The sequence below is a fragment of the Leptodactylus fuscus genome, chromosome 9, assembly GCF_031893055.1.
Source record: "Leptodactylus fuscus isolate aLepFus1 chromosome 9, aLepFus1.hap2, whole genome shotgun sequence".
NCBI lineage: Eukaryota > Metazoa > Chordata > Amphibia > Anura > Leptodactylidae > Leptodactylus > Leptodactylus fuscus.
Genome location: NC_134273.1, coordinates 89,029,075 through 89,045,127, shown reverse-complemented (window position 1 = coordinate 89,045,127; position 16,053 = coordinate 89,029,075). Strand labels below are relative to the sequence as shown.

General features: G+C 46.2%; 2 protein-coding genes across 2 annotated transcripts in view; both read left to right on the top strand.

The window, feature by feature from the left end:
* Nucleotides 1–2,246: 2,246 nt before the first annotated feature.
* Nucleotides 2,247–16,053, top strand: part of LOC142217954 (contactin-4-like) — a 170,050-nt gene continuing 156,243 nt past the window's right edge. Inside the window, exon 1 of the mRNA XM_075286295.1 lies at nt 2,247–2,451. The gene's annotated coding sequence lies outside the window, so the exon portion shown is untranslated. The remainder of the gene's footprint in view (nt 2,452–16,053) is intronic.
* Nucleotides 14,145–16,053, top strand: part of LRRN1 (leucine rich repeat neuronal 1) — a 317,960-nt gene continuing 316,051 nt past the window's right edge. The window contains exon 1 of the mRNA XM_075286301.1: nt 14,145–14,159. The gene's annotated coding sequence lies outside the window, so the exon portion shown is untranslated. The remainder of the gene's footprint in view (nt 14,160–16,053) is intronic.

Sequence of the window (16,053 nt, the reverse complement as noted above, 5' to 3'; positions counted from 1 at the left end):
TGGCTGTAGTAAAGTCCCGTCTATGTGGCCCCATCATTTGTCTGACTATTTACACTCTAATAATGGGACCCTTCTATAAATCTTTTATGGCCGCCGCAGATCTTCCTCCCGCAGCCGCTTCTTCTCCATTTCTGCCTCCATGTCCTCCAAGGCTTCTCCTTGACTTTGCCAATCAATAGTTAATAATTAACACTGTGTTGCTTTTTGTACAAATTACCCCTAAAATGCCCCCGGGTGCCCGCCACCCTTCTTACCTTTGTAATGACAGCTGTTTAATATTAAACAGTTCTTCAGGGAAGGGATCGGAATGAAGGAAACGCACAACATGGCGGAGGGAGGGGATGCACAAAGTCAAATGCCAAACTCCACAATAGAACATGCACATGTGTCTGTCTATACTCACCTCTCCCTAGTCTGAATTTACCCTCACCTTTCCCAAGTCTGTACTCTCCTCTGTCTATACTCACCTCTCCCTAGTCTATATGCTCTTCCTCACTCCTCTCCTCTGACTGTCCTCACCCCTCTCCTCTGACTGTCCTCACCCCTCTCCTCTGACTATCCTCACCCCTCTCCTCTGACTCTCCTCACTCCTCTCCTCTGACTCTCCTCACCCCTCTCCTCTGACTATCCTCACCCCTCTCCTCTGACTCTCCTCACCCCTCTCCTCTGACTCTCCTCACCTCTCTCCTCTGACTATCCTCACCCCTCTCCTCTGACTATCCTCACCTCTCTCCTCTGACTATCCTCACCCCTCTCCTCACCCCTCTCCTCTGACTATCCTCTCCCCTCTCCTCTGACTATCCTCACCCCTCTCCTCTGACTATCCTCACCCCTCTCCTCTGACTGTCCTCACCCCTCTCCTCTGACTATCCTCACACCTCTCCTCTGACTATCCTCACCCCTCTCCTCTGACTATCCTCACCCCTCTCCTCTGACTGTCCTCACCCCTCTCCTCTGACTATCCTCACCCCTCTCCTCTGACTCTCCTCACCCCTCTCCTCTGACTATCCTCACCCCTCTCCTCTGACTATCCTCACCCCTCTCCTCTGACTATCCGCACTCCTCTCCTCTGACTACCCTCACGTCTCTCCTCTGACTACCCTCACCTCTCTCCTCTGACTATCCTCACCTCTCTCCTCTGACTATCCTCACCTCTCTCCTCTGACTATCCTCACCCATCTCCTCTGACTATCCGCACTCCTCTCCTCTGACTACCCTCACGTCTCTCCTCTGACTACCCTCACGTCTCTCCTCTGACTATCCTCACCCATCTCCTCTGACTATCCTCACCTCTCTCCTCTGACTATCCTCACCTCTCTCCTCTGACTATCCTCACCCCTCTCCTCTGACTATCCTCTCCCCTCTCCTCACCTCTCTCCTCTGACTATCCTCACCCCTCTCCTCTGACTATCCTCACCCCTCTCCTCACCTCTCTCCTCTGACTATCCTCACCCCTCTCCTCTGACTATCCTCACCCCTCTCCTCACCCCTCTCCTCTGACTATCCTCACCCCTCTCCTCACCCCTCTCCTCACCCTTCTCCTCACCCCTCTCCTCACCCCTCTCCTCACCTCTCTCCTCTGACTATCCTCACCCCTCTCCTCACCCCTCTCCTCTGACTATCCTCACCCCTCTCCTCACCCCTCTCCTCTGACTATCCTCACCCCTCTCCTCACCCCTCTCCTCTGACTATCCTCACCCCTCTCCTCTGACTATCCTCACCCCTCTCCTCTGACTATCCTCACCCCTCTCCTCTGACTATCCTCACCCCTCTCCTCTGACTCTCCTCACCTCTCTCCTCTGACTATCCTCACCCCTCTCCTCACCCCTCTCCTCTGACTATCCTCACCCCTCTCCTCACCCCTCTCCTCTGACTATCCTCACCTCTCTCCTCACCCCTCTCCTCTGACTATCCTCACCCCTCTCCTCACCCCTCTCCTCTGACTATCCTCACCCCTCTCCTCACCCCTCTCCTCTGACTATCCTCACCTCTCTCCTCTGACTATCCTCACCCCTCTCCTCACCCCTCTCCTCTGACTATCCTCACCCCTCTCCTCACCCCTCTCCTCTGACTATCCTCACCCCTCTCCTCACCCCTCTCCTCTGACTCTCCTCACCTCTCTCCTCTGACTATCCTCACCCCTCTCCTCACCCCTCTCCTCTGACTCTCCTCACCTCTCTCCTCTGACTATCCTCACCCCTCTCCTCACCTCTCTCCTCTGACTATCCTCACCTCTCCCTCCTTCATCCTCTGTGCAGTAAGAGGAGGGATTTTCTCGCTCATCACCAGGTCTCTAAGTCTCTGACGTTCAATCTTCGTGCCCAGTCCGTCTCTCCCGCTCGGTGCCAGCTCTGTGCCCGGCTCCATCCCCACCCGGTGCCATCACCGCCCGCCCCGAGCTCCGCACCCGCCAGGGAGGAAGACGGGAATCCCGGGACCCGCCGACTGCAGGTGAGGGAGGGGGAGGAGGGAGTGACGGGGCCGGAGCATCTACCGCACTGTCTGCTGCCCGGGGCTGTGAGGGATGTGTACACAGGCTGCGGTACCGCCAATGGATGACAGCGGCTGAATGTAGCAAACAGATAAACCAGCTGATTATCTCATATCTAATAATATCCATCATCTATCATCTCCTATCTATCTATCTATCTATCTATCTATCAATCTATCTATCTATCTATCTATCTATCTATCTATCTATCTATCTATCTATCTCTCTCCTATCTATCTATCTATCTATCTATCTATCTATCTATCTCCTATCTATCTATCTATCTATCTATCTATCTATGTATCTATCTCCTATCTATCTATCTATCTATCTATCTATCTATCTATCTCCTATCTATCTATCTATCTATCTATCTATCTATCTCCTATCTATCTATCTCCTATCTATCTATCTATCTATCTATCTATCTATCTATCTATCTATCTATCTCCTATCTATCTATCTATGTATCTCCTATCTATCTATCTATCTATCTATCTATCTCCTATCTATCTATCTATCTATCTCCTATCTATCTATCTATCTATCTATCTATCTATGTATCTATCTCCTATCTATCTATCTATCTATCTATCTATCTCCTATCTATCTATCTATCTATCTATCTATCTCCTATCTATCATCTATCTATCTATCTATCTATCTATCTATCTATCTATCTATCTATCTATGTATCTCCTATCTATCTATCTATCTATCTATCTATCTATCTATCTATCTATCTCCTATCTATCTATCTCCTATCTATCTATCTATCTATCTATCTATCTATCTATCTCCTATCCATCTATCTATCTCCTATCTATCTATCTATCTATCTATCTATCTATCTATCTATCTATCTCCTATCTATCTCATCTATCTATCTATCTATCTATCTATCTATCTATCTATCTATCTCCTATCCATCTATCTATCTCCTATCTATCTATCTATCTATCTATCTATCTATCTCCTATCTATCTATCTATCTATCTATCTCCTATCTATCTATCTATCTATCTATCTATCTATCTCCTATCTATCTATCTATCTATCTATCTATCTATCTATCTATCTATCTCATATCTATCTATCTATCTATCTATCTATCTATCTATCTATCTATCTCCTATCTATCTATCTATCTATCTATCTATCTATCTCCTATCTATCTATCTATGTATCTCCTATCTATCTATCTATCTATCTATCTATCTCCTATCTATCTATCTATCTATCTATCTCCTATCTATCTATCTATCTATCTATCTATCTATCTATGTATCTATCTCCTATCTATCTATCTATCTATCTATCTATCTATCTATCTATCTCCTATCTATCATCTATCTATCTATCTATCTATCTATCTATCTATGTATCTCCTATCTATCTATCTATCTATCTATCTATCTACCTATCTATCTATCTCCTATCTATCTATCTATCTATCTATCTATCTATCTATCTATCTCCTATCCATCTATCTATCTCCTATCTATCTATCTATCTATCTATCTATCTATCTATCTATCTATCTATCTATCTATCTCCTATCTATCTCATCTATCTATCTATCTATCTATCTATCTATCTATCTATCTATCTATCTCCTATCCATCTATCTATCTCCTATCTATCTATCTATCTATCTATCTCCTATCTATCTATCTATCTATCTATCTATCTATCTATCTATCTCCTATCTATCTATCTATCTATCTATCTATCTATCTCCTATCTATCTATCTATCTATCTATCTATCTATCTATCTCCTATCTATCTATCTATCTATCTATCTATCTATCTATCTATCTATCTATCTATCTATCCATCCATCCATCCATCTATCTATCTATCTATCTATCTATCTATCTAGTATTAGATATCAGTACATAGCTCTTTATACACTGGCTGGGGGTTGTAGTCCGGCGCTGACTGTGACTTCATGTTCTGCACTGTCCTGTGTTCACACTGTGCAGTTACCTTGTACACTGCTGATGGATTTTGCTGTTCCCCTCCTATAACAGACTTGTCTCCTGAGCGGTGACAGGGCAGCGATGGGTTAATGTAGCCTATATGTTGGGATCAGAGGCGGCTCCTGGGGGACACGATGGAGCTCACAAGACTCTCCACTAATTGTAATGTTATTCCTCTATAACCCAAGGCAATGACAATCCCTCCGGCAGCGCCAATTAGCGCTGGGCCAAGTCTTACAGCAATAACACTTCACGGCGCCGCTGCTTACAGGGATGACACTTACTATATACTGTACGTCACATAATCAGGAGTAAGTGTAACAATGGGCAGGAGACTGGAGACACTTCAAGGGGTTGTCCAGGATCCCAAAAACAGCGCCACGCCATGGCTCACCCACATTCACTTTACAGAGCTAAGCTGCAGTACCACCTACAACCTATAGATAAGGGTGGCACTCTTCATGGAAACAAGTTGTTATAGAATTCAGGGCTGGTTATGAGAGAGTCACTGACACACTGTAACGATACCTGCACCTATGTCAGCTGGATATGATCAGGCAGCCTCAGTGACGCCTCATGTATCAGGCTCCTCCAGGTTTAGGTATCTGAAGCCCTTTATTATATAATGGAAAGTTATGGAACTTTCTAACATCTTAGCGCCCATCACCATCTGCCACTATATGGCACTGTTATATAAGCACTATATGGCACTGTTATATAAGCACTATATGGCACTGTTATATAAGCACTATATGGCACTGTTATATAAGCACTATATGGCACTGTTATATAAGCACTATATGGCACTGTTATATAAGCACTATATGGCACTGTTATATAAGCACTATATGGCACTGTTATATTAGCACTATATGGCACTGTTATATTAGCACTATATAGCACTGTTATATTAGCACTATATGGCACTGTTATATTAGCACTATATGGCACTGTTATATTAGCACTATATGGCACTGTTATATTAGCACTATATGGCACTGTTATATTAGCACTATATGGCACTGTTATATTAGCACTATATGGCACTGTTATATTAGCACTATATGGCACTGTTATATTAGCACTATATGGCACTGTTATATTAGCACTATATGGCACTGTTATATTAGCACTATATGGCACTGTTATATTAGCACTATATGGCACTGTTATATAAGCACTATATGGCACTGTTATATTAGCACTATATGGCACTGTTATATAAGCACTATATGGCACTGTTATATAAGCACTATATGGCACTGTTATATTAGCACTATATGGCACTGTTATATTAGCACTATATGGCACTGTTATATTAGCACTATATGGCACTGTTATATTAGCACTATATGGCACTCTTAGATAAGCACTATATGGCACTGTTATACAGTCACGTTATGGATATATTCTCTGTTATATAGACATTGTATGACATGAATATTTGAGCACTTTATGGCAGTTATAGAGGCAGTGTATGGCATGACTATATAGGCGCTGTATGGTACTGTTATGTAGGCGCTGTATAGCATTGCTATATAAGCACTATATGGCAGGGTTTGTGTGCTTGGTTATATATGCACAGTTATACAGATACTGTAGGACATTAATTTTTGAGCGCTTCCTGGTACTGGTATATAGGTGATACATATATATATATATATTTACTGTATGGATGATATAGTTGTTGGTGCAGTGAAGGACGGTGATACATGGACACTGTATGGCACAATATGGCAAAATGTAAGATACTAATATATAGGCAGTGTATGAGACCCCAAGTATCAGCCTATCATTATCCTGTACCCCGAGTATCAGCCTGTCATTATCCTGTACCCCAAGTATCAGCCTGTCACTATCCTGTACCCCAAGTATCAGCCTGTCATTATCCTGTACCCCGAGTATCAGCCTGTCATTATCCTGTACCCCAAGTATCAGCCTGTCATTATCCTGTACCCCAAGTATCAGCCTGTCATTATCCTGTACCCCAAGTATCAGCCTGTCATTATCCTGTACCCCAAGTGTCAGCCTGTCATTACCCTGTACCCCAAGTGTCAGCCTGTCATTATCCTGTACCCCAAGTATCAGCCTGTCATTATCCTGTACCCCAAGTGTCAGCCTGTCATTACCCTGTACCCCAAGTATCAGCCTGTCATTATCCTGTACCCCGAGTATCAGCCTGTCATTATCCTGTACCCCAAGTATCAGCCTGTCATTATCCTGTACCCCAAGTATCAGCCTGTCACTATCCTGTACCCCAAGTATCAGCCTGTCACTATCCTGTACCCCAAGTATCAGCCTGTCATTATCCTGTACCCCGAGTATCAGCCTGTCATTCTCCTGTACCCCAAGTATCAGCCTGTCATTATCCTGTACCCCAAGTGTCAGCCTGTCATTATCCCGTACCCCAAGTATCAGCCTGTCATTATCCTGTACCCCAAGTGTCAGCCTGTCATTATCCCGTACCCCAAGTATCAGCCTGTCATTATCCCGTACCCCAAGTATCAGCCTGTCATTATCCTGTACCCCGAGTATCAGCCTGTCATTATCCTGTACCCCAAGTGTCAGCCTGTCATTACCCTGTACCCCGAGTATCAGCCTGTCATTATCCTGTACCCCAAGTGTCAGCCTGTCATTATCCTGTACCCCAAGTGTCAGCCTGTCATTATCCTGTACCCCAAGTATCAGCCTGTCATTATCCTGTACCCCAAGTATCAGCCTGTCATTATCCTGTACCCCGAGTATCAGCCTGTCATTATCCTGTACCCCGAGTATCAGCCTGTCATTATCCTGTACCCCAAGTATCAGCCTGTCATTATCCTGTACCCCAAGTATCAGCCTGTCATTATCCTGTACCCCGAGTATCAGCCTGTAATTATCCTGTACCCCGAGTATCAGCCTGTAATTATCCTGTACCCCAAGTATCAGCCTGTCATTATCCTGTACCCCAAGTATCAGCCTGTCATTATCCTGTACCCCAAGTATCAGCCTGTCATTATCCTGTACCCCGAGTATCAGCCTGTCATTATCCTGTACCCCAAGTATCAGCCTGTCATTCTCCTGTACCCCAAGTGTCAGCCTGTCATTATCCTGTACCCCAAGTATCAGCCTGTCATTACCCTGTACCCCGAGTATCAGCCTGTCATTATCCTGTACCCCGAGTATCAGCCTGTCATTATCCTGTACCCCGAGTATCAGCCTGTCATTATCCTGTACCCCAAGTATCAGCCTGTCATTATCCTGTACCCCAAGTATCAGCCTGTCATTATCCTGTACCCCGAGTATCAGCCTGTCATTATCCTGTACCCCAAGTATCAGCCTGTCATTATCCTGTACCCCAAGTATCAGCCTGTCATTATCCTGTACCCCAAGTATCAGCCTGTCATTATCCCGTACCCCAAGTATCAGCCTGTCATTATCTTGTACCCCAAGTATCAGCCTGTCATTACCCTGTACCCCAAGTATCAGCCTGTCATTATCCTGTACCCCGAGTATCAGCCTGTCATTATCGTGTACCCCAAGTATCAGCCTGTCATTATCCTGTACCCCAAGTATCAGCCTGTCATTATCCTGTACCCCAAGTATCAGCCTGTCATTATCCTGTACCCCAAGTATCAGCCTGTCATTATCCTATACCCCAAGTATCAGCCTGTCACTATCCTGTACCCCGAGTATCAGCCTGTCACTATCCTGTACCCCAAGTATCAGCCTGTCACTATCCTGTACCCCAAGTATCAGCCTGTCATTATCCTGTACCCCAAGTATCAGCCTGTCATTATCCTGTACCCCAAGTATCAGCCTGTCATTATCCTGTACCCCAAGTATCAGCCTGTCATTATCCTGTACCCCAAGTATCAGCCTGTCATTATCCTGTACCCCAAGTATCAGCTTGTCATTATCCTGTACCCCAAGTATCAGCCTGTCATTATCCTGTACCCCAAGTATCAGCCTGTCATTATCCTGTACCCCAAGTATCAGCCTGTCATTATCCTGTACCCCGAGTATCAGCCTGTCATTATCCTGTACCCCAAGTATCAGCCTGTCATTATCCTGTACCCCGAGTATCAGCCTGTCATTATCCTGTACCCCAAGTATCAGCCTGTCACTATCCTGTACCCCGAGTATCAGTCTGTCATTATCCTGTACCCCAAGTATCAGCCTGTCATTACCCTGTACCCCAAGTATCAGCCTGTCACTATCCTGTACCCCAAGTATCAGCCTGTCATTACCCTGTACCCCAAGTATCAGCCTGTCATTATCCTGTACCCCAAGTATCAGCCTGTCATTATCCTGTACCCCAAGTATCAGCCTGTCATTATCCTGTACCCCGAGTATCAGCCTGTCATTGCCCCCCTTTCCTTACATTGGGTGTAGGTTGCTCCCGATTTCTCTCTATACATGATGTGATATTCTCGGGGCTCTGAGGTCTGACATGATATAACATATTGATTATTGATGGATCATTCTGGAGTTTCTTGGCTCTTGGTTGTGCTTCTTCTGCTCTGTGTGAACATGCGCCATCATTGGGTTTTGGATGATTGGAAGTTTCCAGTAATCTGTAACCTGCAGTGTGTTGTGTCTTCTGCAGTATGGGAGTGTTCCTGTATCCTGAAGAATACTGACTGTCCCGTCTACGAGGTCTCCTTGTTCTCTGACTTCTTGAGCATCTCATGTCCTCAGTCCTTCTTTCCCAGCTCCATGTTCTTCACATGTCCCTACTTCTTGTGCAAATCATGCCTAGACTGTATGTGCTACTTATATCCTGACTTCTTGTGCCTTGTGTCCATCAGGTTCGCCTAATTTCCGACTCCTTGTGTCTCAGCTCCTTGTTATCCTTGTGTCTTGGTTCCATGTTGCCTCATGTCCTAACTCCTTGTGTCCTGGTTCCTTGTGTCTCAGCTCCTTGATTCTTGTTCCTTAGCTCCATATTGCCTCATGTCCCGACTCCTTGTAATCCTTGTGTCTTGGCTCCATATTGCCTCTTATCTCAACTCCTTGTGTCTCAGCTCCTTGTGATCCTTGTGTCTTGGCTCCATGTTGCCTCGTGTCCCGACTGCTTGTGTCTCAGCTCCTTCTGATCCTCGTGTCTTGTCTCCATGTTGCCTCATGTCCCAGCTCCTTGTGTCCCGACTCCTTGTGTCTCAGCTCCTTGTGATCCTCGTGTCTTGGCTCCATGTTGCCTCATGTCCCAGCTCCTTGTGTCTTGGCTCCTTGTGTCTCAGCTACTTGTGATCCTCGTGTCTTGGCTCCATGTTGCCTCATGTCCCGACTCCTTATGTCTCAGCTACTTGTGATCCTGGTGTCTTGGCTCCATGTCGCCTTGTGTCCCGACTCCTTGTATCTCAGCTACTTGTGATCCTCATGTCTTGTCTCCGTGTTGCCTTTTGTCCTGACTCCTTGTGTCCTGGCTCCTTGTATCTCAGCTCCTTGTGATCCTGGTGTCTTGGCTCCATGTTGCCTCGTGTCCCAGCTCCTTGTGTCCCGACTCCTTGTGTCTCAGCTCCTTGTGATCCTGGTGTCTTGGCTCCATGTTGCCTCGTGTCCCAGCTCCTCGCGCTCCCTCATATGGCCGCACAATCTGCTTCCTTGGGTTATTTTCATGTTGGGCATCCACTAAGTTGACAAACAGCAGCTGAAGACAGATAACAATTTCCCGCTCATCTTATCTGTCCATGATCCAATGTCACAGAAATATTGGAAGATAACATGGCGGCGGCGGCGGCGGTTCCTTATGTAATGTTATTGTCTTACAGACTGTTCGCTCCTCTCCATTACTGCGCAGACTTCACAATTTGGTGGCCAAATGTCTCTCATTTTCCAGAGACAGATTTGTTTTTCACACATTTTTCCCTCAATCATATTTGAACCTAAAAGCCAGAACTGCTCAGAGACAGAAGAGATCCCGGGGAGCGCGGCGCCGGCCCTGCTCGCCAATTGTTCAGTGTAGACACGAGACGTCTCTGTAAGAATATTCTGCGCCACAAAATGGATTCTGTCCGACAAACTCAGTTTTGTGATTGAAACATTGTATTTTGTGCACCAAATTGCGTTTTGCACTCACGTTTTGCACCACACAGTGAAGTCTGTGCACGTGAAGTAACCGGTGCCGCAAAGGATTTCTGCGCATTCGGTGCAAACAAATCGAATTTGTGGCCACAAAAAATCATTTCTGTGGATTCTGTGATCAGTAAATCCATCTGGTGTCAGGAAACAGGTTGTGGACAAGGCCCGGGAGAGATGACTATATGGCGGTGAGTGAGTCCAGCAGTGCCGGAGAGCTGTCTATTCTGAGTGTATGGCAGAATTATGATTGCAGCTCTGGATGTGAGTGGAGACCAGTAATATAGAGGGGTTTATTAGGTTTAGGGTCTCTGGATATTCACAATCTGACCACGCAAGGCCCACCAGATATTTAGACTGGGAGAATTTTTCCTGGACATTGGAAACAATCCTCCAGCACCGACTCAGGCTGCAACAATTTATTGATGATTTCCCACCATACAATAAACCGTCCCCCGCTCTGCACTTCTCATCTCTCCCATTGAATTGAGTCTTTGAAGAGAGCAGAAGATCAGAAGTGAAGGACGGGGGAGCCGGCTCAGGAAGCCTCATGGATGACACAGCTTTTATGTTCAAGGATACGCTCGTGTTCATATTGTGCTGTATCTGCCACGATCATTGTCAGGGACTGTGGACACACAAAGGTCATGGAATGGAAGATTGTAAAGCAAAAGCTGGAGAGATGGAGGAAGGGAGACATGAGATGAGAGGGCTGTATCACACAGGATAGGATTAGATACACAGCTCAGTATACTGTATCACACAGGATAGGATTAGATACACAGCTCAGTATACAGTATCACACAGGATAGGATTAGATACACCGCTCAGTATACAGTATCACACAGGATAGGATTAGATACACAGCTCAGTATACAGTATCACACAGGATAGGATTAGATACACGGCTCAGTATACAGTATCACACAGGATAGGATTAGATACACAGCTCACTATACAGTATCACACAGGATAGGATTAGATACAGCTCAGTATACAGTATCACACAGGATAGGATTAGATACAGCTCAGTATACAGTATCACACAGGATAGGATTAGATACAGCTCAGTATACAGTATCACACAGGATAGGATTAGATACACGGCTCAGCAGTATCGCACATGTCGGGCTTAGATCCTGGCTGCCTCAGCCCCTGATAACTGTCCGGTCCCGCAGAGATGTTTTATGGCTTTGGCCGGGTTCAGTTTGGGTTTTAATAACCTTTATTTCCTTTATTGCATATTTCTGCCTATAAATCTTAGGCGCGGATTCGCGGCCGCCGCTCCAGACCTTGTAAATATTATTTTACTGGAGGTTTTATAAATAAAATTACTGACAACCAATATTTCCTGCTGACATCTTGTTAGGAGACTGCAGGGTTATTGGGAGACTGAAGGCCGTGCTGTGTCTGACCCTGCAGGCGGGGGGCGCTCTTACAGTCTCCTATACAGACTCCCTTACACTCACTGTCAGTAAATTTACTGACGATCAATTCTGCAAGAAGATCCAAAAAATTTATCTGCATCAAATCTGCGTTACTTGTTTATTAATCAGTTTCTGGAAAAGCAGAGTGACAACCAATATGGCCGCCACCACAAGGACTATCACCCAGCTTTTCCAGAATCCTGAAAGGCAAATGTTTTGTACTAGTGTTGGGGAAGTGAATGTATTGTAGTATTATCAGGCAGACTGACCGCTAAGGAGTGTTGGGTGAGGGCGGGGGCTTTAAGGGCATAAGATAGTCTTAAAGGAACAGCAGAAAAAATGGAGACGCTATGTTTTGTCAAGTGTAGGTTCCGAGTGGGTGGAGCTTGACACAATGATCAAAGAATATTGTAATGAGGAGCCTTGCTCCGCCCCTGTGCCCCGCCCCCTCAGCCGCTGCACTTATATAGTTTCCTTATAACTGTCTGGAACGGCTTTCTATACATTTCTATGTATTACAATGTAACAATTGGATGATCCATGAATTACAATGTAGCAACTGCTTAGCCACGCCCCATTCAAAGAAGTCCTTAAAGGGCTCCAGTCCAGGGCAAGCAGATTTATGTAAGGGAGACTGTTGTTATTGAGGGAGGGGGGTTAGCGGATTATGTCCCATATCTGCTCAGTATATCGGGGTGAATGTAAACACAGGCAGGCCCCTTTAAGGCTTAAAGCGACGTCTCCCCAACCAGCTCCAGATCTTTCGCTCCTAATGTCTCGCAGTGTAGAGATGTCTCGGGCCCGGCTTGTCCTCGCTCGGCGCTGTCACATCACATTGGAGACTTCTCTGCTCCTGACGCCGCTGACACTCCGAGACGTCGCCGTCTTTGATGAGATTTCATAGTCGGCCGCGTTCACACATCCCTGGGTCTTACATTTTGGTCCCCCCCCCCAGCCGGGCCGTTGTTTATATTGGCGATTTCCATCTCTCCATTGTATAAATAGGAAAATCTCGCCACTTCTTTTATTCATTAAAATCAGATCTGGGAAGTTTATCAGGATTTTTTCTATTCTGTTTTTATTTTCTGATTGCAGATTTTTTTATTCTCTTCTCTGTCCGTGATTACGGGGGCGGCCATCTTGTCTGAGCTCCTCCTCTGCTCTGTTAGCAGCATTTAGTGATCTGCTTTACAGCACAGTCATGGCCATAGACAGCAATAGTCTGGAGCCGACTCATAGAGGTCTATGGAAGAGTTTGCAAGACATGCTCAGTGCAGGAAGGGGGAGGAGCTAAGCCGTGACATCATCTATTGTCAGTAGTGACGTAATAATGGCTCAGTGGTGTTATCCAGAGAGGTCTTATCTTCTATTCTAATCTTGTCTGTGATGTAAATGAGATGACTGCTGCAAAGAAAACCGCTACAGAATTGTCAAGCAGGAGCCTATTATTGGGCTTAGTGGCCAGAGTGAAAATTACAGGACATATGACTTTTTTTTTTTAACAATGTTTGGGAGATTTGTCTATTTAATATTTATGAGTTTCGCCCAAACGTTTTGAATTGTAACTGCTATTTTTATGCTCCGCCCTCTTTGGGCCTCTGAAATTACGTCAATGGCCCCAGGGGACTGGTGAGGGTTGTGATTGGGCCTTATGTTTAAGCATTATGATGTGGGCACGCCCCATGTAAAAGTACAAAAAAAAAACAAACTTTAATATAAAAATTTGGTCAAAAAAATATTGTCAATTTTTGCGACCGATTCCCTTATTATTTTTTTGTCGTTGAGCTCTGTCTTGTGATTCGGCGCCGTCGTCGTTACATTGTATCACATGTGTCTCCCAATTGTTACATTTGTATTATCCTCATGTATCAGCGACCAGATTTTCACGTGTCATCGTAACCGCGCACCGAAGCGATCTTTAGACTATACAGGAGGGGCCTGAATTCCGGGGGCGGGCGGGCGGGTGGCCGAGGGTGCGAGTCCTTATCATCCGCCCGTGTTCATTTCCATGCGATTCCTCCTAATAATGATATCGCCACGGTCGTGTAAAGTTCCGCAGAATGGAAACACAAGTTTTCTCATGCAGAAAATGACTTCCCCTCCCGGGCCGGTGTAAAGAGATAAATAATTGGGTAATGAAAGGCGCCGCCGCCGCACATCCCTCCGCTGCTCCCCTCAGGCAGACATTCAGAATCTGCGTCCTGCGCGGCCGCCGTGCCACAATGTGACAATCTCGTTAGCATCTAACACATGGCAGAGACAGGACGAGGAGCCGGCGCCTCAGCGCTCAGCCCTCCTTAACCCCTTACGTGATTTACGCCTCCTGTCAATCATCCCCAGCATTTATGTATCGCTCTACTGTACCCATCAACACAGCCGTGCCCCGTAACCCGCTGCAGCAGCCCAGGCGCCGCGTGACGCTAAGTGAATGATTTGTGCTAGTTGGCGGGGCCTGTGATCGGGTAATGAATACGCCTTACCCAGAATCCTCCACTTCATAGATCTGGAGCTGGGAAGAATAAAGTGGCGCTGGTGACAAGGTGGCGGATATAACAGCGACCGGAGAGGATTATTTAGGACATGGGCCGCAGCTATAGGGGGTGCAGAGGGAGCAATCACTACCGGGCCCTGGAACCTAACGGGGCCCGACAACCTGTCTACAACATAGGAAGGCTCCAGTATTACACATCACACATGCTCATTGGCCCCATTGCAGACTTTTCGTTGGGGCTCGGAGCCTCATTTTACGCCTCTGCCTGGTATATCTTTGGTGCCGACCCCAAGTACAGTGCAAAGGGTTAACTGCGCGCCAAACACGTGAGCCCCATCATAGCAACCTGATTATAGTCTAACATGGCGGGACTTAAAGGGTTTGTCCATTATAGGTGGACACGCAGAGTCGATCACTAGAGGTCAGTGGTCTGGGCCGCTCTGCTTGGTTTTCCTCAGTGGCTCCTGGGACGGCATCATCATCTGGTTATGGGGCCCCAGACACAGGGGCCCCTGTATGGCCATGATGTAGATGGGGCTATAGAGTAGGGCAGTGGCTCAATAGCTCCTTGTACTAGCGCTCGCTGGGGGGCACAGAAGCAGGACCCTCAGGACAGTCATGGATCCAATGAATACACGTTGACTGATATTTGTAAGTGCCCCAAAGAGGTTTCAGCCCAAATAGCCCCTGATCAAATATGGCTGCCGGGATCCTGTGTTGTAGTAATGCTGCAGAGGACAGAGGGTTAATCTGCTGCTGATCTGCCGCTGGTGGGCAATGGGGGGGGGGGGGGGGGGGGTAAGGGGTTAGTAAAATGTGGAGCCTGCAGATAGAGCAGAGGGGAGAGGATCCTGCTGCAGCCAGTTGTCAGTGATGTATTGTGATATGGTCATGGGGTGGAGACTGGAATGGACTGGTCTGGTGCAAATCCAGTAGGTGGCGCTGTCCCAGATCCAGGAACGTTAGCTCCACCTATAATCCCGTCATGGCTGACAAACCCTCCTGGTGTAAGTCATGGTAGCTAAATATCCCTCTCCGAAATGTAACCTTAACCTCACCTTCACCTCGAGGCATGACGGGATACAGTGTGTGGAGCCTAGTACTAGGAGTAGGTAACATGGACACCAGAGCTGAGGCAGCGCCACCTACTGGATAAACAGCCTAACCCTAAGAACATATCACATTGTATCACCTGTATCTGGCTGCGGCAGGAGCCTCCCCCCTCTGACTCTTATATATTGCTAAGCCCCGCCCCTCTCCGTAACATGTTCTTAGGTGTGTTCTTTGGGGGTGGGGGGTTTGGCTTTAATATTAAACAATCGTATTACTGTTTCCTAACATTGATTGAGTTTACCCAGATGCGATTCTACGTTATATTGCAGGGTCCCTTTAACTCCATCTACAGACCAGGGTTCGAATCTCATTGGGGTCAAGAAGACCCTTTAGTGTAATATTGTCTCCAGGGTGAGGCCTATATAGCAGTATATATATAACTGGATACATAAAGTACCGTATATACCCGCAAACAGTCGGAGGCATCTACAACGTAACAAAAGTCTCAGAAATCCGAGGCCGATGTCTAAGGGCTTTTGTATGGAGGA